The sequence below is a fragment of the Phoenix dactylifera genome, unplaced genomic scaffold, assembly GCF_009389715.1.
Source record: "Phoenix dactylifera cultivar Barhee BC4 unplaced genomic scaffold, palm_55x_up_171113_PBpolish2nd_filt_p 002089F, whole genome shotgun sequence".
Taxonomy (NCBI): Eukaryota; Viridiplantae; Streptophyta; class Magnoliopsida; order Arecales; family Arecaceae; genus Phoenix; species Phoenix dactylifera.
In genome coordinates this window covers 9,364-32,963 of record NW_024069363.1, presented here as the reverse complement: position 1 = coordinate 32,963, position 23,600 = coordinate 9,364, and the positions used below count along the sequence as shown (strand labels likewise).

The window sequence follows — 23,600 nt, the reverse complement described above, 5'->3', positions numbered from 1 at the left end:
TCCGTCCTGTAGGGATCCACGATAGTAGGACTGTATCACATGTTAACTGCACCTAGAGGTTCATCATTCCATTCTGCTGGGTAGCCACTACATGCTGCTAGGTGTCACTGGTGGATGGTGGGACTCATAGGGATTATCTTGATGATCGATAAACCCTAATGAGTTGAGTTGGAATCGTTCCAACCCATTGAAAGGAGTTTTTAATGATATAGTGATAGAGATCATCAAGGAGTTTTCAATGATATAGTGATATTGAATGGAGTTTTCAATATATCTCACTACCAGTCAGAATAGAACCTATGGGGTCACACACACTAGAAGTATTGACCGATCCGATGGTTGAAATCGTGATTAGGAATCACAAGAAATCAATTTGATTGATAAGAAGTTGAAGAAGGAAAAAGGAATTAATTAATTGGACTTGAAACAAGAATCCTACTTCGGGTAGGATACCTAGAGTTCTAATTGGATTAGGACTGGGATTCCTACTTGGAATAGGATTCCTCAATCCTAATGAGATTAGGAGTTTTGAATTAAAAATTGGATTCCTACTTGGAGTAGGATTCCTAGAAATCCTAATTGGATTAGGACTTCGGATTCAAATAGAGTCCTAATTAGATTAGGACTAAAATTAAACAAATCCTAATTGGATTAGGATTTCTTAAGTCTAAATTAATTATTAATCTAATGAATCAACATGACTCCTAATTGGATTAGGATTGAAGAGTTCAATTGAGTCATGGTTCATTCAAGTCCTAATTGGATTAGGACTAGTATAGATTGAACCCAATTTGGCCAATCCTAATTAGATTAGGATTAAACCATGATAGAGGCACCTAATCCTCTTTGGAAGAGGATTAGGTTAACCAAGTAAGAGGGGCATCAGCCCCTCTCATCTTGGATGGTGTGGATTGAAGGAGAGAGAGGGGCCGGCGCACCCCCCTTTCTTTCTTTGGAAAACCATCTAGGGCTCCTACTTTGGAGGAGCCCTTGATGGCTATAAGAAGCACCATGAGGCCGGCGCCCTAGGTATTGGAGCCCTCTTCCCTTGTGCCGTGGCCACCCTCTTCCTCCCTCCTAGTTGCAGCCGCAAGCAAGAAAGAAGGAACCTCCAAGTGTTGGCGGCCTCCTCCTCTTCCTTTTCTTCATCCTGCGCAAGCAACAGAAAGAAGGCTGTGCAGGGGTTCATCTACTTCCTCTTCTTCATCCTTCTTCTTCCTCTTCTCAAGCACTTTCAAGAGTTGAAAGAAAGAGAAGAGATCAGCCATCAAAGGAGTCTTTGCAAGGGAGCTAGCACCCCGGGAAGACAAGAAAGCTTTGATCGGTTCTCTACTTCGTGTGGATACCCGTAGAGGCCGGACGTTTGAACGGCTTCAAACGAACCCTCTTCCAAAACCACGAATTCAGATTCGCGGTGATCATCTACCCGCGCAAGGTGAAGATTTGATCTTCCTATTAGTTCTAAAAGTTTTAATTCTTACCTAATTACGAAAGGTCTCGAAACAAGCGTTCATGCGATGAACGTCGAACCCGTGCATGCCGATTCCGCTGCCATCTGAAATTTTTGAAATATCAGCGGCATGGGCGGGTTCCCAACAAGATGAACCTTGAATCACGGACGCGGAATGATCCGGATGATGTTGTGAATGCGTTAAACAGAGGAGCTGGAACGGATGTGGAGAAAGATGGAGCTTTGAATTCAGCTGGGAAGGATGTTGTCCACGGCTGAGATGAAGACTGGATCAACGTAATTCGGAGGGATATTGGTTTGGATCCTTGAGGGGCTTTAGATTCGGACACGGGGAGGAAAATGCAAGGGATTCACTGATGGTGGAGTTCTGGAGGATGAAGCATGGATGCTGGGATTTGGAATATGGAAGGGATAAAGCTGGGAGATGAGTGGATCACGGGAGGATGAACTCGATTCGGGGATGCTCTGTTCTTGTTTCAATGCATGGGAAAAACAATAGGTTTGAGAAGCGTGGAGTTGGATGACGTGGATGCAAGATGAATGGCTGAGATGGGATGAGGCTTTGGGATCCGTGCAACTAGATGGTATGCTTTGAGATCTGAGAAACAAATAATTGAAGGGATTTTATTAAAATAGGAGAATTGGATCATGTGGAAAAAAGAGTTGGAACGAGTGGGAAGAAATTTAAGTGAACGTGTGAAGAGTCAGGAATTAATGGGAAGCACTGGGTTTTGGAGAAGAGTTCTTGGAGTCGACTCTGGAGGATGTAAAATTGTGAAATGATGCAGTGTAGTTTAGGCTTTACCTGATTAAGCGTGACTTGACCTGCATACATTAAGCTCAATCAGTAAATAAGTAAAACTCGAATTACCTTTAATAATTTATTAAAATGCAATGATGAAGGTAACACAATTTTTTAATTGAATTTACAAAATATGTGAATTAAAATAATGATAAGTGCTATGAATAAGATATTAATTTATGCATTATTTAGCACTTATCACTGAGGTACCAGAGGATCATCCTACGGCACCTTCAGAGGCTGGCCCATCGTCATCCGTACTCACGGGGTGCACAGAGAAGTTTTGGAGTAGGATGACTGAGCTTGTGTCAGCTCAGGTGAGGACTCTCTCTGACGGATTGATGAGCAGGATGGACATTATGACTGCTGAGATTAGAGACCTCAGAGAGCAGGTGGGAGCATTACAGAGAGAGAGGCTCATGGTCTATCTGTGCCCCGAGCAGCTGAGTCGGAGGTTTCGGCACAGAGTCATCCAGCTCAGTGAGGTCCACGCCAGACTCAGTCCCATCAGGCTCGACCTCCCCTCGCCACTTATACTAGGAGGATAAGGACTAGATCACAGCCCTTAGATACCCCCTAGGCTGATGTTAGCATTATGATTAGCGCCTAGGATTTATCTAGCTGTCATATGTATTTTGCTTTGTTGATGTACTTTGCACTTTGATTAAAGAACATTGTATTTTTGGCATTAATGTACTACAATGTTCCATTTTGATCAATGAAACTTGAATGTTTATTATTTACTGCCTCTACTTATCTATTGCCATACACTTGTTTGATGATAACAAAAAGGGGGAGAAGTAAGGAAAGAAAGAAGTTGCAATATAAAGGGACAAATAAGTTGACAAAAAAGTTTGAAAACAAATAAGTTGACAAATAAGTTTGAAAATTATAGTAGGAGATAATATTCACTTAAGGAGGAGCAATATGTAACAATGAAAATTTTAAAGTCTAAATTTTTAATCAAAATTTCAGAATTTGGCACATACCTCTCATGCCTCGATACATAACCTGAAACTCGTGTTTTATCTCAAATTTTTAAAGTTTCATCCTTAACCAAATATAAAAGAAAGGGGGGGGGGGAATCAAAAGTTCTAATTGGCAATATTTGGATGAAAAAGGGGGAGACTTCACTTTCAAATTTGAAAAGCTGAAATTCAGCAACTTGAGCTCTTCTAAAACAAATTTTCTAATTTTAAGATAAGTATCAATCTGCTCATACTCAATATTTTGTAATCATCAAAAAGGGGGAGATTGAGGATGATAGTGTTATTTTGATGATTAACACAATCATTGAGAAAATATCTAATTAAATACTACAAGTTAACATGATACATCATTACTAAGTTCGACACTCTCGATACATTAGAAGAATGAGATCAAGATGTCTTTCAATGATTAATAATGAGATAAAATTTGTGATAGAAAAGGGATAGTGAATTCTAAATTCTAATTCAGCAAAGTTTCAAGTGAAACGTACTCTTAAGGGCAAAATAGTAATTTTCATTGTTAAGAGTATATAGCACTACCATGGCATACATTCAAAATTGCTTGAAGTATATTTCATTGATTGTATGGATGAGTCTAAACTTAAGATGTAGCAAAGTGTGGAATGAGTCGACCCCAACAGAGGCGGAGTCGACCCTGGCACATCATGAAACCATCAGGCACACCTCTGCGAAAATGGCACGGATGAACAGTAGTGGAGTCGACCCCAGCTTCAAGCCTCAAGAAAACAAGTCTCTGAAATTTACTGAGAGGGCTGACCCCAACTTTCCTTGAGCCAACCCCAGATGGAGCCGACCTTAGGAATGCTTGAGTCGACCCCAGCTTTAAGCCTCAAGAAAACAAGTCTCTGGAATTTACTGAGAGGGCCGACCCCAACTTTCCTTGAGCCGACCCCAGGAATGCTTGAGTCGACCCCAATGGAGTCGACCCCAAGGCTATGTCGTTCAAAACTGTGTCTCTGGAATTCCTGAGAGGGTCAACCCCAATGAAACTTGAGTCGACCCCACTGTAGCTTGAGTCGACCCCAGTGAAAAACCGCCGAAATACAAGATTTTGTGATTCCTGAGAGAGTCGACCCCACTGTAGCAGGAGTCGACCCCAGTGAAAGTTGGGTCGACCCCACTGGAAGTTGACTCGACCCCAAGTATGATGAACAGTGGTTTGAGTCGACCCTAGAAAAGTTTGGGTCGACCCCAGCACGGGCAGAAGCATAACGACTAGTTCTGTAAAAGTACTTTTTGACCTCCCAACGGGTAGTAACGGATAGTTTTTCAAATCTAACCAATAGGGAGTAACCTAAACATGTGGGAAAGTATTTATAATGACACTATTCATCAGAACAAGTCATCCTTTTGCAAAAAATCAAAGCTCATTCAAGAAAGAAAAAGCCCTAGCATTCTTCACTCAAGAGCTTCATTCAAAGAGCCAAAAGGAAGTGGGTGAGCAGATTCTGAGAGACATTAAGAGCTCCACCAACCCTTGAAGAGTGAAGCAATCTTGACAAAGAAGAGAGAAGTCTTATCAAAGCAATAACTATATTCTAAACTCTTCTTTGTAGTTCATAGTTGTTATATTTGCTCATCTAGGAGTTTCAACTTTCTTCTTCTTAATCACCTTGTAAAGGTTTGTTGGTGAGCCCGTAAAACCAACGGTGTAGGTTTGTTGGTGAACCCGTAAAACCAACTGTGAAGGTTTGTTGGTGAGCCCGTAAAACCAACATAGGTTTTTGGTGATCCCGGAAAATCAAAGTGTAAAGGTTTTTGGATTGTGAGCTCGAAAAACAATCCAACTGTAATCCGTGGGATTATAGTGAATTCCCAAGGAGTCGCTTGGGGAGTGGACGTAGGTGCTTAGGAGAGCACTGAACCACTATACTTCTTGTATGTTTGCATTGATTATTGTTTTAACTTCACTCACTCATCAATTAACTCAATTAAGATAGTAAAAAATTTAGAAAAACCAATTCACCCCCCCTCTTGGCTTGTCACCTTGGGCAACAAGTGGTATCAGAGCTTGGTGCTCTCATAGTATTTGTTGATCTCACAATCAAGAGACAAAGATCATGACAACCCAAGTAGGATGTTCTATGAACGAGAGGCAATCCACAAATAGACCTCCTCTGTTTAATGGCACTAATTACACATATTGAAAAGCTAGGATGAGGATATTCATTCAAGCTCTAGACTATGACTTGTGGAATATCATAACTAGAGGACCACATACTCCCACAATTAGTATAGAGGGCACAATCATTCCCAAACTGGAAATGGATTGGAATGAGAGTGATAGAAGACTAGCACAACTAAATACTAAAGCAATTAATGTACTTTACTGTTCACTAGATGTAAGTGAATTTTATAGAATATCTACATGCATCTCCGCGAAAGAAATTTGGGATAAACTGGAGGTCACACATGAAGGAACTAATCAAGTCAAAGAGTCAAAAATAAATATAATAGTACATAAGTATGAGTTGTTTAAAATAAAATCCACTGAGTCCATAACTGAAATGTTTACTCGATTCACGAAAATCATAAATGGGCTAAAGAGCTTAGAAAAGTCTTATACTAACTCTGAACTAGTGCGAAAAATTCTCAGGTCTCTACCAAGAGTTTGGGAGGCCAAGGTAACTGCAATTCAAGAAGCAAAGGACCTTAATACACTGCAATTGGAAGAACTTCTAGGATCACTCATGACCCATGAGTTGACCATGAGGCAAAACTCAGAAGATGAGGTCAAGAAAAGAAAGACCATTGCCTTGAAGTCTACCACTCCAAAATAGAAAACTGAATCAGAAGAATCTGATGATGAGGAAGAATATGATGAAGAAGGAATGGCTATGCTTGCAAAAAAAATTAGAAAATTTATGAAAGGAAAGAAGAAATTTCATAAAAGGAAGCCCTTTCTCAAAAGTAGCTCAAGCAAGGAAAAGGGTAAGGACAAATAAAAGGAAAGAAAAATGCCAATTTGCTATGAGTGTAACAAGCCCGGGCATTTCAAGATAGATTGTCCGGAATTGAAATGGATGGCAAGAAAACTTAAGAAGAGAAACCTCATGGCTGAATGGAGTGAAAGTGAGGAGTCAAGTTCGGAAGAGGAGGATCAACAAGAGACGGCCCAAATCTGCTACATGGCCAATGACGATGAAGTAGATTCTGAACTTGAATGTGATTTTACAGTAGAAGAGTTACATGATGCATTTTTAGAACTCATGGAATAACACAAGAAATTAATCAATAAAAATAAAGTTCTAAAAGATAAAAATCAATCTCTTATCAAAGAAAAGCTAAAACTATCTAATGACTATGAAACATTAAGTAGGAGATTCATCAATGAAACCAAAAGTCAAATTGCTGAAAATGTCAAGTTAAAAGAAGATGCAGAAAAATACAAATCCTTAGTGGACAAGTTTACACTTAGCTCAACTATATTAAATATGATTCTTGATAGTCAAAAAGCTGTATATGATAAAACTGGGTTAGGATATAAAATAAATAGGACGCAAAAATACTTAAAGAACATATTTGTGAAAGCCAAAAATGAAAATATAACTTGTCACTGCTGCAATAAAGTAGGACATAAAGCATATGAATGTAATTATAGAAAGTCTAGCTACAACAAATTGAGTGATAATTATAAGCTAAAATTTAAGAAAATTTGGGTTCCAAAAGGAACATCAAATACTAACCCTAAAGGACCCAACATAGTTTGGGTACCTAAAGCATATTCTTAATCTTGATTGCAGGGGTGTCTTGCAGCTAATAAGGGGGATAGATGATGGTATCTAGATAGTGGCTGTTCAAGACACATGACAGGTGATGTAGAACAATTTATCACCTTGGAATCTAAGAAGGGTGGAGTGGTAACCTATGGAGACAATGGAAAAGGATTTATCATTGGAAAGGATAAAATTTATATTACTCCATCCACCTTTATAGAAAATATTTTATTAGTTAATGGTCTGAAACATAACTTACTTAGCATAAGTCAATTTTGTGATAAAGGTCTTAAAGTCACATTTGAAGCCTCAATATGCATAATCACAAATCCTAAAGATAATAGCATTGTACTTATAGGACAAAGGCATGGAAATATTTACATGGTAGATCTTCATGATTTAGGCAAGAAAAATGGATTATGCTTAATTACTAATGAAGAAAGGAAAAGTGAAACAAGTTGGCTTTGGCATCATAGACTAGGACATGCTAGTATAGACTTAATATCAAAACTAGTCAAGAAGGATTTGATAAAAGATGTGCCAAAATTGATCTTTGAAAAAGACAAAATCTGTGGACCATGCTCATTAGGAAAGCAAACAAAATCATCCTTCAAATCAAAGAATATAGTATCAACCACTAGGCCTTTTGAACTCATACACATGGATCTATTTGGGCCTACTAGAACTATGAGTCTAGGAGGGAAAAAGTATGGACTAGTTATAGTAAATGATTTTTCAAGATATACATGGGTTTCATTTCTTGTACATAAGAATGAAGCATTTTCAGCATACTTGAAATATTATAAAAATATCATAACCGAAAAGAAGCTCACCTTAATAGCAATTCAAAGTGATCATGGAACTGAATTTGAAAATCAACACTTTGAAAAATTTTGTAATGAAAATGGTATCTCACATCAATTTTCAGCACCTCGAACGCCTCAACAAAATGGGGTTGTTGAAAAAAAAAATAGGACCTTGGCAAAAATGGCACGCACAATGTTGTGCGAGTCAAATCTTCCAAAGTACTTTTGGGCTGAAGCTATAAGTACTGCTTGCCATATTCTAAATCATGTTTTAATACGACCTATGATGCAGGAGCACCACCCTCATTCTAATGGCGTGGGACATTGGGTGAGGGGTGAAAAGAATTTGAGTCCAAGAACAGTTGAGTCCAAGCTGAAATTAGATTGAGTCCCTGCAATAAGTGATTTGATTCACAATGGGTTAGCCTCTTCAGTGTCAATTAGATTGAGTCCAAGGCGTGAATGGGTCCATGGCTAATTAGAAGTGGTCACATGTCAAAATAAAGAGAAGTTCAACCATGAAGACCTCCACATGTGGAAGAAATTCAGAGTTCAGATCCAGTTGAAATCCGTGACAGATTGAACATCTTATGGTATTTTAAAGATTTCAAGAGCTACAGAAGTCTGATTAAGTTGATTCAAATTTTGTTGGAAAGTAGACATCCGTAGCTTTCCAATAACTATAAGAACATGAAATTGGGAGATCAGATGACATTTGAGAAGTCTCCCGAACTTCATGCTGATGTTGGTACCCGAGAAGGAGTTCCACCTAGATAAATATTCATGGCATGCGGCTGAATTCCTTTTGATGGGTTTCAATCCACACGCCATAGATATGGATCTTAGGTGTCTAGGCTTAGGTGTCAAGGCCTTTGATTGGTCAACTAGAAAATTTAAATTTTGAATTGAGTCCACATGTAATTAGGAGTCCAATTTAAAATTCTGTGTAGTCCTTATCCTTATCCTTTGCCAACCTTTCCTTCTATATAAAGGAGGGTATGATGAATGAAGTTAGTTTTGGATTTCGAAATTTTTCCTTGTGAACGTGAGGAGGGGCAAGTTCCTTGCTTGGTGCGATGCCAAGAGGCTGAAGGAAGTGGTGGGACGCCTCCCCTTCATGCCTTCCAAGTTTGAATTAGTTTGGATGAGATTTCCAAAACTAATTCATCCTTATCCACTCTCTCTCTTCCTTGTTTCATGCCTTATTCCCTTAGGTGCACCTCCTTGTGTGCCACATCAGCCTCCCCAGCCGTATTCCTCATGCCACAACCCTTTCCCACATCCTCCCTTGAGTCCTAATCCCAATAGGACTCTAAATAACCCAAGCCGGCCAACCCATTAGGTGCAAACCAATTTCAGCCGCCCACTCAATTGGGTGCCCAATTCTAGTCACTTGGTTGAATCCCACGAACCCAATCTCACCCATCCAGCAACCCATCTTCTTCCTCCTTCCTTCCACCACAAAGAACCCTAGCCTCCATTGCCATTGCTTTGGAAAAAAAAAAGAAGAAAGATTCAGCCATCCTCAAAGAAGAAAAAAAATCTGCAGCCCACCCCGATTGCGTCAATTGGTATCAGAGCGAATCCTTGTCGCCATGAGTACTAGAAGTGGTCGCCCCTACAACAATGAACGACAACGTGCTGAGATGATGGCCGAGCTCATCCGGCAAGTGGCGGACTTGAATCAGAAGGTGGAAGTTATTTGGGATCGTCTCTTTCCCGAGCCAAACAATCCTGAAGATGAACATGTTGTCCCCGCGCAACCTGAAAATTCAGAAGTGCCATTTGGAGGAGACCCTAACGTTGAAGCATTCTCCCCTGGGGGTCTATCACCCCAAAGGCCACCTAGGGATCAGTTGATGCCCCCTCCAAACGTTCCTCGTATGGGGAATAATTTCAGGAACCCCTATGTTCATCAAAATCAGCGGGAGCGCAATGATCTCGACGATGTCATGAAGCGGGTTCGTGTAGAAGTTGCTGATTACAGCGGAAGCATGGACCCAACCTACTTCCAGGATTGGTTGATGTCTCTCGAAGACTACTTCGAATGGTTCAGCATGCCCAATGAAACCAAGGTGCGATTTGTGAAGATGAAGCTCAAGGGTCAAGCACGCATATGATGGCATAGCGTTGAAGAGAAGCTTCATCGACTCCGACAGCCCCCTATCAATGATTTGGAGGAGATGAAACTTCGTTTGAAGGAAAAGTTTCTTCCCCTTGATTATGAGGAGACACTCTTCGAAGAACTTCTAAAACTTCGTCAAGGAAGCTCTTCCGTAGAGGAGTATACGGTCCGATTTCATGAGTTGATGATCCGCAGCAACCTCACGGAGACGGATCGTCAGTCCCTAACTCGGTACCGATCCGGGCTGAGGGATGACATCAAGAGGGAGCTAATGACGACGCACATCTTCAGCCTAGAGGAGGCATACCAACTCGCCATTCGAGTTGAATCGCAGCTACGACAAAGACGCCCTGCGCAAGCACCGGTTGCACGACGATTTCCCGAGCGCAGCACCAACCGAGGAGTTCCATTTCCTCAAGGTAACGCTCCTGCTTTCAGATCTGAAACCTCTGTAAATAGAAGAACATATCAGGAAAGGGGTGCTCCAAGAGCTAATGAAAAGGGTAAAGGTCCTATGCCACAATCCACACTGCAAGGGAAGAATCCTGTTGAATGTTACAAGTGCGGCGGGCGAGGCCATTTCGCCGTTGTTTGTCCTACCCGAGACCAACGATTTGCATTGGTATGTGAAGAGGATGAGATCATAGGACCCTCTGAAGTCACTCCTCCCTCTCAGCCCGCTGATGAAGAGGGAAATGAAGGGAACGAAAAATATGATGAAGAAGCCCCTGCGGTGGAGCAAGAAGCTTTAGATCTACCTGTGTGCGTCGTGCGGCGGGTTCTTACGGGTTGCAAGCAGGAGGAGAACGTGGAGGAAGATTGGAGGCGCACCAATATCTTCCACACTCGCGTCGAGCATGCCAACAAGTCTCTAAACCTCATCATTGACAATGGAAGCAGCCTGAACATCATTTCTGAAGAAGTGCTGAAAAGGCTGAATCTGAAATCGGTACCGCATCCAAAGCCGTATCGGGTAAGTTGGATCGAAGACTCTTCCATCCCTGTTAAACAAAGATGCTTGATCAGTTTTTCACTTGGTAAGGACTTCCGAGATGAAGTATGGTGTGATGTTCTGCCCATGAAGGCGTGCCATCTTCTTCTAGGAAGACCTTGGTTGTATGATCGTAGTGTCGAGTATGATGGTCGATCCAATTGTTATTCTCTATATTGTGCCAACAAAAGAGTTGTGTTAAAGCTCCTTCGGATCACTGATTTTACCTCTGAAAATCTGATAATCCAAAGGATTTTAACCATGAGAAAGTTTGAAGCTTGTAGCCGAGAGATTGGAGTCATGTATGCACTAGTGTCTAGGGAAGTTGGGGCTGAAATTTCAAAAGTTGTTTCTCTTGATTTCAAGTCTATATTGGATGATTTTTCAGATGTAACCCCTGAGGACCTTCCCATGGAGCTTCCACCGATGAGGGACATCCAACATGCGGTAGATTTGGTGCCCGGTTCAAGCTTACCGAATCTTCCCGCATACCGGCTGAATCCGAGAGAACATGAGGAGCTTCACCGCCAAGTCCAAGAACTTTTGGACAAGGGATTCATCCGAGAGAACCTCAGTCCATGTGCCGTCCCGGCTCTACTTACTCCCAAGAAGGATGGTTCATGGAGGATATGCGTGGACAACAGAGCAATCAACAAGATTACAGTGAAGTACCGTTTTCCGATCCCGCGGCTTCACGACATGCTGGATTTGTTGCATGGAGCCACCATCTTCTCCAAGTTGGACCTTCGAAGTGGCTACCACCAGATCAGAATCAGACTTGGGGATGAGTGGAAGACGTCATTTAAGACCAAGGATGGCCTTTATGAATGGATGGTTATGCCGTTTGGTCTCTCCAATGCACCAAGTACTTTCATGCGGGTTATGAATCAAGTGCTGAAACCGTACATTGGGCGCTTTGTGGTTGTTTATTTTGATGACATTTTGATTTTCAGTCGCAGCCGTGTGGAGCATCAGCAACATCTTCACCGAGTGCTTCTTACACTTCAATCAGAAAAACTTTATGTTAACCTGAAGAAGTGCTTCTTTGCTGAATCACAAGTACCATTCCTTGGTTTCATAATTTCAGATCAAGGTGTTGCAGCGGATCCGGAGAAAGTTCGTGCCATTCAGGAGTGGCCGACGCCAAGTAACATTCATGAGGTGAGGAGCTTCCATGGCTTGGCTTCCTTCTACCGCCGGTTCATAAGAAATTTCAGCAGCATAGTAGCACCAATCACCAATTGTATGAAGGCTGAAAATTTCCGTTGGACGCCAGCCGCCACTAGAGCCTTTGAAGACATCAAGGAATGTCTAACCCAAGCCCCAATTCTTCGACTTCCAGAGTTTGATCAGCTCTTCGAAGTCGCTTGTGATGCTTCTCACATTGGGATTGGTGGAGTTCTGAGCCAAGAAGGTCATCCCGTCGCCTTCTACAGCGAAAAGCTCAACGACGCCAAGCGAAGGTATTCCACTTATGATATTGAGTTTTATACTGTGGTTCAAACTCTTAAACATTGGAAGCATTATCTTCTACATCGAGAGTTTGTCATGTACACCGACCATGACTCTTTAAAGTACATCAATTCACAAAAGAAGCTAAGTGCGCAACATGCGAGATGGGTGGATGTGCTGCAGTAATTTACTTTTGTATTGAAGCATAGGCCGGGTGCAGAAAATCGAGTCGCTGATGCCCTTAGCCGGAAGACACATGTTCTCACCCTCTTGAATGCAGAAGTAACGGGCTTCAATGATCTGAAAATTCTATATTCTACTGATGCATATTTTCAGCCTATCTACACCGAAATTTCAGCAGGGAGTCACCGGCAGCATTCTGATTTTTCGATCCATGACGGCTTTCTCTTCCGTGGCACACGCCTATGTATTCCGCGACCACATCATCCGGAAGGTTCATGGGGGAGGTCTTGCTGGTCACTTCGGACGTGACAAGACCGTCATTATGATGGAGGATAGGTACTATTGGCCGACCTTGCGCAAGGATGTCCACCGAATCATCAAACATTGCCGAACTTGTCAACTAGCCAAGGGAACAAAATCCAATGCCGGCCTCTACTCTCCACTGCCATTGCCGAGCTCACCATGGGAGGACCTCAGCATGGACTTCGTGCTTGGGTTGCCCAAGACGGTACGAGGATATGATTCTATTTTTGTCATTGTTGACAGGTTTTCAAAGATGTCGCACTTTGTGCCCTGTGCGAAAACTTATGATGCATCACGAGTTGCTGATTTGTTCTTGAAAGAAGTGGTTCGTCTACATGGGCTCCCGAAGACTATTTTATCTGATCGTGATGTCAAGTTTGTTAGCTATTTTTGAAAGACACTTTGGGTGAAACTTGGCACCCGTCTTTCCTTCTCCAGCGCCTATCACCCCCAAACCGATGGGCAGACCGAGGTGGTCAACCGCAGTCTTGGAAACCTTCTTTGATGCTTAGTCCGGGATCATGTGAAGTCATGGGATCTGATTTTACCCCATGCCGAGTTTGCCTACAACAGCAGTGTCAACCGTACCCCAGGATTGTCACCTTTCGAGATTGTTCTCGGGTTGAAGCCGCGGCGGCCTATTGATCTTGTACCACTTCCCATCAACACAAGGACCAACGAAGGTAGTGAAGACTTCGCTAGGCACATACAAGACATCCATGCTGAAGTTCAACGTCGTTTGGTCACCAACACCGAGATTTACAAGCAACAAGCAGACTTGAAGCGACGTCCCATGGAATTCAAAGAAGGAGACCTTGTGATGATGCGGTTGAATGCTGAATGTTTCCCTCGCAGAAATTTTCAGAAGCTACGTCCTCATCGTGCCGGCCCTTTCAAGGTACTGAAACGAATGGGACCTAATGCATATATGCTTGATTTGCCTGAAGACTTGCAGGTTAGCCCAATTTTCAATGTTGAATACCTGCAGCTTTACGAAGGTCACTTTGCTGAAGATGAAGACCCTCCAGCCGTACCCCCATCATTACCACGTCGATCAGCCCCTAAAGACACCATTGAAGACATCTTGGATGATCAGATTGTGTCCACACATCGAGGGGGATATCAGAAATTTTTGGTTAAATGGAAGGGCAGACCAATTTCAGATTGCTCTTAGTTGAAGATGGAAGAAGTCCAACGGCTGAACCCGGATCTCTACGAGCTCTATCAGTCACAGAACTCGACAGAGTCCAGTCTTTTTCCAGCCGGGGAGAGTTGATGCAGGAGAACCACCCTCATTCTAATGGTGTGGGACATTGGGTGAGGGGTGAAAAGAATTTGAGTCCAAGAACAGTTGAGTCCAAGCTGAAATTAGATTGAGCCCCTGCAATAAGTGATTTGATTCACAATGGGTTAGCCTCTTCAGTGTCAATTAGATTGAGTCTAAGGCGTGAATGGGTCCATGGCTAATTAGAAGTGGTCACATGTCAAAATAAAGAGAAGTTCAACCATGAAGACCTCCACATGTGGAAGAAATTCAGAGTTCAGATCCAGTTGAAATCCGTGACAGATTGAATACCTTATGGTATTTTAAAGATTTCGAGAGCTACAGAAGTCTGATTAAGTTGATTCAAATTTTGTTGGAAAGTAGACATCCGTAGATTTCCAATGACTATAAGAACATGAAATTTGGATATCAGATGATATTTGAGGAGTCTCCCGAACTTCATGCTGATGTTGGTACCCGAGAAGGAGTTCCACCAAAATAAATATTCATGGCATGCGGCTGAATTCCTTTTGATGGGTTTCAATCCACACGCCATAGATATGGATCTTAGGTGTCTAGGCTTAGGTGTCAAGGCCTTTGATTGGTCAACTAGAAAATTTAAATTTTGAATTGAGTCCACATGTAATTAGGAGTCTAATTTAAAATTCTGTGTAGTTCTTATCCTTATCCTTTGCCAACCTTTCCTTCTATATAAAGGAGGGTATGATGAATGAAGTTAGTTTTGGATTTCAAAATTTTTTCTTGTGAACGTGAGGAGGGGCAAGTCCCTTGCTTGGTGCGATGCCAAGAGGCTGAAGGAAGAGGTGGGACGCCTCCCCTTCATGCCTTCCAAGTTTGAATTAGTTTGGATGAGATTTCCAAAACTAATTCATCCTTATCCACTCTCTCTCTTCCTTGTTTCATGCCTTGTTCCCTTAGGTGCGCCTCCTTGTGTGCCACATCAGCCTCCCCAGCCGTATTCCTCATGCCACAACCCCTTCCCACGTCCTTCCTTGAGTCCTAATCCCAATAGGACACTAAATAACCCAAGCCGGCCAACCCATTAGGTGCAAACCAATTTCAGCTGCCCACTCAATTGGGTGCCCAATTCTAGTCACTTGGTTGAATCCCACGAACCCAATCTCACCCATCCAGCAACCCATCTTCTTCCTCCTTCCTTCCACCACAAAGAACCCTAGCCTCCATTGCCATTGCTTTGGAAAAAAAAAAAGAAAGATTCAGCCATCCTCAAAGAAGAAAAAAAAATCTGCAGCCCACCCCGATGGCATTAACCTATAACCATGAAAACTCCTTATGAACTTTGGAAGAACAAGAAACCAACAGCTAAATATCTTAGAGTATTTGGATGTAGATGTTTCATTTTAAACAATGGCAAGGAGGATCTAAGTAAATTTGATGCCAAGTCAGATGAAGGTATCTTCTTAGGATACTCTACATCTAGTAGAGCATACAGAGTGTTCAACAAAAGAACTCTTGTAGTTGAAGTGTCAATTAATATAATTTTTGATAAGTCTGATAGTGAGTCTGATAGTGATGTAGGAATTATTGACTTTGAAAAATTGAATCTTGATGACGTGCCAAATCAAGAAAAGAAAAATGATCGCGTGCCACCACAATCTCAAGACTTGCCAAAGAAATGGAGGTACGCACATGGACACCCTAAAGACTTAATCATTGGTGATCCATCTTAAGGGGTAAGAACTCGATCCTCTCTTAGAAATTTAAATGACTATCTTGCTTTTGTTTCACAAATATAACCTAAGACTTATGAAGAAGCTAAAAAAGACATAAATTGGATAAATGCTATGCAAGAAGAATTAAATCAATTCAAAAGAAGCAATATACGGACATTAACTGAGAGACCAAAGCATAATTCTGTAATTGGAACAAAATGGATCTTTAGAAATAAATTAGATAAAAATAGGATAGTTATAAGAAATAAAGCTAGACTTGTAGCTAAGGGTTACAATCAAGAAGAAGGGATAGATTTTGAGGAAACATTTGCTCCCGTGGCTAGATTAGAAGCTATTAGATTACTTCTAGCTTTTGCATGCTTCATAGATTTCAAATTATATCAAATGGATGTAAAAAGTGCCTTCTTAAACGGTTTCATAGAGGAAGAAGTATATGTAGAGCAACCTCCTGATTTTGAGAATCATGAATTGTCAAATCATGTGTTTAGATTACATAAGGCATTATATGGATTGAAACAAGCACCTAGGGCTTGGTATGATCGACTAAGCAAATTTCTACTGAATAATAATTTCAGCAGAGAAAATGTAGATAAAATATTTTTTCTCAAAAGAAAAGACAAAAATTTGCTAGTAGTACAAATATATGTAGATGACATAATTTTTGGTGCCACCAATGATAATCTTTGCAAAGAGTTTGCTAAATTAATGCAAGGAGAATTCGAGATGAGTATGATGGGAGAACTAAATTTCTTTCTCAGATTACAAATCAAACAAACTAAGAAAGGTATCTTTATTCATCAAACTAAGTACACAAAGAAAATATTAAAGAAGTTTGGAAATGAATCTAATCACAAGGGAATAGGCACTCCAATGAATCCCACTAGTAAGCTAGACAAAGATGAAAAAGGAAAAAGTATAGATATGAAGCTTTATAGAGGCTTAATTGGATCTTTACTTTACCTTACTGCTAGTAGGCCAGACATAGTATTTAGTGTGGGAATATGTGCTAGATACCAATCAGATCCTAAGGAGTCACATCTAAGTGCTGTCAAAAGAATTCTTAGATATTTGAGAGGAACCACAAACATAGAATTGTGGTACTCTAGAAACTCCTATCTAGATTTACTTGCATATTCTGATGCAGACTTTGCTGGATGCAAATTAGATAGGAAGAGCACTAGTGGAACATGTCAATTCTTAGGGAATAACTTAGTATCCTGGTTTAGCAAAAAGCAGAATTCAGTAGCATTGTCAATGGCTGAGGCCGAATATATAGCTGCCGGAAGTTGCTGTGCTCAAGTACTATGGCTCAAGCAATAACTAGAGGACTATGGAATTAAACTAGATAACATTCCTATAAAGTGTGATAACACTAGTGCCATCAACCTTATCAAAAATTTGGTTCAGCACTCTAAAGCCAAACATATTGAAATAAGGTATCATTTCATTAGAGATCATGTTCAAAATGAAAATGTATGTATTGAGCATGTGTGTACCGAGAAACAACTAGCTGACATATTCACAAAATCTTTAAGTGAAGATAGATTTTGCATGCTTAGGAGAAAATTAGGCATATGTGATCCTTTTGATGGAAGACATATAAAAGGAACAAGTTGTCTCATGATACTCTCCTCCCATTTCGAAAAACCCATGAAACATTAGTCAAACTAGCCATTTATAGACTCCTTACTCATGTATCATTGTCCCATAAAGAATTGGTAAGGATTGGAAGAAAGAAAGAATTTTAAAAAAAAAAAATTTAACCTAAACTGGGGCTGACCCGAGCCAGAATGGGGTCGACCCCACGTTGAGTCGACCCAACGGCGGGACCCTGTTTTTAAAGAGGGACCCGTGAGCTATTTTAGGGCATTGTTTCATCTTGTCCTCTTCCTGAAACCCTATTCCCACTCTCCAATCCCTTCTAATCATCTCCAAACAGTGCTAGATCGCTTCTCTACGCCGTTAGATCAAGACCTAAGGAAGGATTTTGTGAAAATGGGACCCAAGCGAGCCGTTGCTAAGAGATCCGGGAGAGTCTCACGTCCAACCATTGTAGATAGACATGCTAGAGACTCTTCTACAGTACCCCCACAAGGTGAGATATGTGTAGAACCTCCTCCACCTCCTTCCCCTTCAGTACAACTTGCAAAATATGCGAGGAGACCGGTAACCACGGGGAGAAGGATCCACTCCGAATTTTTGGATCAAGAAGGGTTCCATTTGGGGGATTGGATCCGAAGGCAAGGATGGGAGTATCTTTGCTCCCTAGATTTGGTGACCTATCCGGGCTTGGTTCGTGAGTTCTACGCCTTCCTAAAAGTTGGACCGGGAGGGTTTGTGTCTGAAGTCCGAGAAGTAAGGGTTAGGGTCTCGAAAGAAAGTTTGAGTGAGTTGCTTCATCTCCCCTGCGAAGGTGCAACTCCAGAAAGACCGAAAAGCAAGTTGAGAGCTCTACAGTTGATCTTTAAGAGAGATGATTTTGACTACTCCGAAAATGTGATAGCTAGCTCTCTATCAGCTGAGATGAGCTTGTTGCACAACTTCATAGGTCGAATTTTGTTTCTGAAAAGTGGGAGATTTGATCACATATCTGAGCAAGATTTGGTCATTATGGAGCACGTCATTCAGGGCATTCCCTGAACCTCCCAGCTATGATGATCAGGCAAATGAGAGAGGCTATATGCAAATCGAGAGTTTTCCTGCCCTATGGTATGATACTCACCCTAGTTTTTCGACAGTATGACATATCTGCGGAGGGAGAGATCTCCGGGCATCTATTATTCACTAACACTTACACTGCATGGTCCCTAGTTCGCATGGGTTATGAGAAGGTGAACGGGCAGTGGGTGCGTGGAGGAGCAGGGATACATGCATCGGAAGGTGATGCACCAGAGGTTGGAGACCCCATTCCTGAGGCTGAGGTACCTGAGGATCATTCTATGGCACCTTCAGAGGCTGGCCCGTCGTCATCCGTACCCACGGGGTGCACAGAGGAGTTTTGGAGTAGGATGACTGAGCTTGTGTCAGCTCAGGTGAGGACTCTCTCTGACGGATTGACGAGCAGGATGGACATTATGACTGCTGAGATTAGAGACCTCAGAGAGCAGGTGGGAGCATTACAGAGAGAGAGAGGCTCATGGTCCATCTGTGCCCCGAGCAGCTGAGTCGGAGGTTTCGGCACAGAGTCATCCAGCTCAGCGAGGTCCACGCCAGACTCAGTCCCATCAGGCTCGACCTCCCCTCACCACTTATACTACGAGGATGAGGACTAGATCTGATAAGTGCTGAATAATTTATAATTTAGTTATCTTTTCATAGCACTTATCAATGTTCTTAAACTGATAAATGCATACTTTACCATGAAATTGAATAAACATTGAAATAAATTTAAAATATGGTAAGAGGTAAATAATTCTTTTCTCAAAACAGACTCTGAACTTGTCTCTCTCCTGGTTGTAATCTTTCATGAAAACATATAAGGAGGAGATTGTGTTGACCCGGTTTAGTAACCTGATGGAGTTGTAATCAAGCTAAGGCTATGATTAAATAGGTTTTGGTCCTGATTAGATAATTATTCTTGTATGAGGAAAAATGTTTGATTAACCCTTCTTTTTTATTAAGTCACGGTCTTGTTTTTAGTCTTGTTTATTTTATCTGGTCGAGTTCGGTCTGAAGCAGTTTAGCAAGAATTAAATAACATTGGGCTCGAGAATAAGTTTAAGCAAGTCAACGATCATGACCCACCTCAAATCCAAAGCCAATTCCCAACCAATTCCATTCCTTTCCCGCGACCACTGTTCGTAGCTCCCCCAAGCAATCCAACGGTTCAGAAATTCTCATCTCTGCATCACGTTTCCAAACTAAGCAAAACAGGGGAGACCTTTATTTTAAATCTACATATGCCCATTTTCACGTCAAAATAGAGCAAGAAAAGAATTTTTCCCGAAATTACTGAAAACACTGTTCATATGAACAGTGTTCCAAAATGACACTGTTCATATGAACAGTGTTCCGTGAAAACACTGTTCATATGAACAGTGTTACGAAATTTCACTGTGCATCTTCTTCCTCCCGCAGCGCATCACGGCCGTCCACGGCGTCCTCCCATCGATCCTCCGATCAGCCCCTCCCAGCAGCCGAGATTCACGGCATCGTCTTCATCCCCGGGTATTCCGCCATCCGCCAGTGCAGCCAGCGACCACTCCTCCGCGATCCCAGCCGTCGGCATCCGTCTCTAGCGCCGTCCACGTCGTCACCCGAGATCCAGCCATTCTCCCAGCGTATCACGCCATGGATCCGGCCACCTTCTTCTTCCGCTCCTCCCAGCATTGCACCCCAGCCGCTCCACGGATCACGCCGAGACCCAGCCGCTCCACAGATCTACAGCCCACAACCCAGCCTCCCATTTCTCGCCGTCTTCGTCCGCGATCTGCCCTCCGGCATCACGCCCCGGAATCAGCCACCCGTGATCTCTTCTCCCTTCCCAAATGAGCACTCCGGACAGCTATAAAAGGAGGAGGGTGGCCATCGGCTTGGGGAGAGCTTGGGGGAGAAAAACAAGGGAGACCCTCTGTTTCGGTGAAAAGAAGAAGAGAGCCGAGAGGGAAGAAGAGAAAAAGAAATAAAAAAAGAGAGAAAGGAGGGGGAAAGAGAATAGTTTTGTATATTTTGGGAATAATGGGAGGTGATCAATTTCATTTGAAGATGGGAGGTCGTCCGGAAGCCATGCGCAGCTAAACGTCTAGTCTAGGGCTGAATGAAGCCCTAGCAATGTATCAGGGCATTGTAGTTCTTATTTTTTTTATTATTTTGGAGCTTGTTTAAATTTTTATTTTCAATGAAATATTCCTTTATGATATTTAAACTTTGAGCATGCTAGTTACTAATCATGTTTGCTAAAGTAGTCTAAGATGATCCATGCCTAGGAAGATGAAGTGTGCTGCATCCTAGATTAGCATACTTAGGTAGACACTTCATGCTACACCGAAGATGGATCTTCCTAACACTCTTTATGCTTTTATTTTAAAAGGCTTGTAGCCAATTTGCATGCCTCACCAAAAGATAAAAATTAAGAACACAGTCCCTAATGCAATGCTACGCGGTGGATTTCAAACCCTAGATCCATCTACTTTGATAAATTTCAATTCGTACTCATAGATTAATTTAGTTAAATCAAGTTAGCAAATTCTTCTTCGTGATTTATTTTTAAAAGAAAAATAACTTGTCTCCAATCCCTGTGGACCGACATCCGTAATCACTATCCTACAGGATACGTGCTATTGCGTGGTTTACTTTTGAAATTGAGAGAACCGATCAATTTTTGGTGCCGTTGCCGGGGATTGCTTGCATAGTTATTTTTCCTATCATTAAAAAAAATTAATTAATTAAAAAAAACTTTCAAAAAAAATATATATATATGTATAAATTATTTTCTATTATTGTTACTTTTCTTATCTCCTTTTTCTCTTCTACTAATTTTTTTTTTAATTTTTCTTTTGGTCTTATTTGATCAGGAATCGAAGGAAAAATCTGGGATGATCAAAAGAAGAATAGCTGGAAAAGGAATGCTTTAGAGGTTTGCTTAAAAAATTTTAAATTGCTGGTAAAATTCCCTTTGGTAACCTCTAAACCTTTCTTATTTAAATTAATTATTAGCTTGAAATTTTGTGGTGATTGTTTGATTTTAATTTCAGCAAAAGTGTGAATGCATGCTTGATACACATACACAAATTAATCCGCACATAGTAAGGGCAATCATCCCAACAAGATAAGAGCCAGATTTCATGACCGGATTCTTACCTAACTTAGGTGAACTCAATCTCACATAGTGTCACTTTAATTAAAATCAATTAGACGTTGGCTCCTAGGGACATTCGAGCTCAATAGGACGAAGATCACCGAAAGTTGCACCAATTTCGCTCTGTGGCTTAGTTGATGTCTAGGCAAGCTTTGTCCCTATAAGGGAGACAGTTCATCTGTTCGAGGCAAGTGGGTTTTAAGTGGGACCTTTGCAAACGCATCGTGACCCCTCCACTTACCTGGGAGCTTACCTGGTCAACTCGGTTCATTAGACCGGATTGGAGGCTTAGGTGCCCTCTTCAAACCAGTTAGGAGCTGTCTAGTGATTTTAGGACAAATACAAGCATTGATGTGTTTATCTTTTATTGCATGCTTGACTGATCAAGTACGTGACCTATTACCTTTTGACCCTGAAATAGAACGGACCCTTAGGAGTATTCGAGCTGAGATCAGAACATTAGAATCATCCCCACCTCCTGAGATGGCTGAAGAACAACCCAAACTCCTGAGGGAGTACTTTACTCCCACCATTTACACTTCCCCATCTTGCATTCGATTACCTGAGGTAGCAGCGGTACAATATGAAATAAAGTCTAGTGTGATCCAAATGCTCCCATCTTTTTATGGGCTCACCAACGAAGAACCATATAAACACCTAGATGAATTCCTTGAGATTTGCACCACTGTCAAGATTCAGAACTTCACTGATGATGCTCTGAAACTTAGATTATTCCTTTTCTCCCATTAAAGATAGAGCCAAACAATGGCTGAATTCTTTAGAAGCTAACTCGATTCGTTCTTGGGACAAATGCAACAAGAATTCCTTAAAAAATACTTTTCCATAGGAAGAACGAACCAGTTTAGACGTGCCATTACAAGCTTCTCCCAAATCGAGGGAGAAGAATTTCATGAAACTTGGAAGAGATTTCGGGACCTAATCCGTAAATGCCCTCATCATCAAATACCTAAGTGGCAGCTAGTGCAATATTTTTATGATGGTTTGACTGAACGAAACCGTCAGATGATCGATGCTGCATGCGGGGGGACATTCATGCTTCAAAATGAGCGTGAAGCATGGCAATTATTTGAAAATCTTAATGAAAACTCCCTCCACCATGCTTCCTGTTCTCGTCAAGCACCCCCGAGTTCTCAAAGAAAAGGGACCATTTGTGAAATAAGTCATTCCATGGACCTGTCTAGCAAGGTAGATGCATTGTCCCATAAGATTGATCTATTGATGATAGGAGGACATATCGTTAGCTCTTCCCAAGCACAAGTGTGTGCTATCTGTTCTAGGCCATCGCACCCTATTCATGAGTGCCCCTCAGCACCCCAATTTCCCGAACTCGTACAAGAACACATCAATGCTGCCCAAACACAGCCCAGACCGGGTAATGACCCATTTTCCAATACATATAACCCGGGATGGTGGAATCATCCAAATTTTTCTTGGAGGTAGCAAGCTTCAAATACTGCCCAACCCTACTCCCAAAATTTTCAAAACCCTCAGAATTTTCATCTCTACCGTCCCTCAACTCAATTTCAAGACCCTCCTCCTCCAACCCAAAGAAATACAGCCTTTGAGGAGAAAGTGTTGACTGCCCTTCCAGGTTTGGAGGCAAACACACAACTATTGCACTCTCACACGCAATCAATTGCTAAGCTAGAATCCCAAATGGGTCAACTAGCCAATGCATTAAACAAGCGAAAGGAAGGTAAGCTTCCAAGTCAACCAATGAGTAATCCAAGGGGACAATACGTGGCTCAAGAAACTCGACTAAATCATGAGCAAGCAAATGCTTTGACTACCCTGAGGAGTGGACGTATAATAGATAATAAGGTTGGGAAGGGTAACAATAAGGAAGGTGAAGAAGAGGAGAGAAATATATCACATGAAAACCCAAAACCTTCTTCAGCTAGTCCACCATCTTCCACAAGCCACATTTTAAAGGCCCCATTCCCT

General features: G+C 41.7%; 1 non-coding gene across 1 annotated transcript; it reads right to left on the bottom strand.

Annotated features, from left to right (window-relative positions):
* Positions 1-22,494: 22,494 nt before the first annotated feature.
* On the bottom strand, positions 22,495-22,600 carry LOC120109376. The gene has a single exon (XR_005510285.1). It is a non-coding gene; the product is annotated as a small nucleolar RNA R71 (small nucleolar RNA).
* Positions 22,601-23,600: the final 1,000 nt, after the last annotated feature.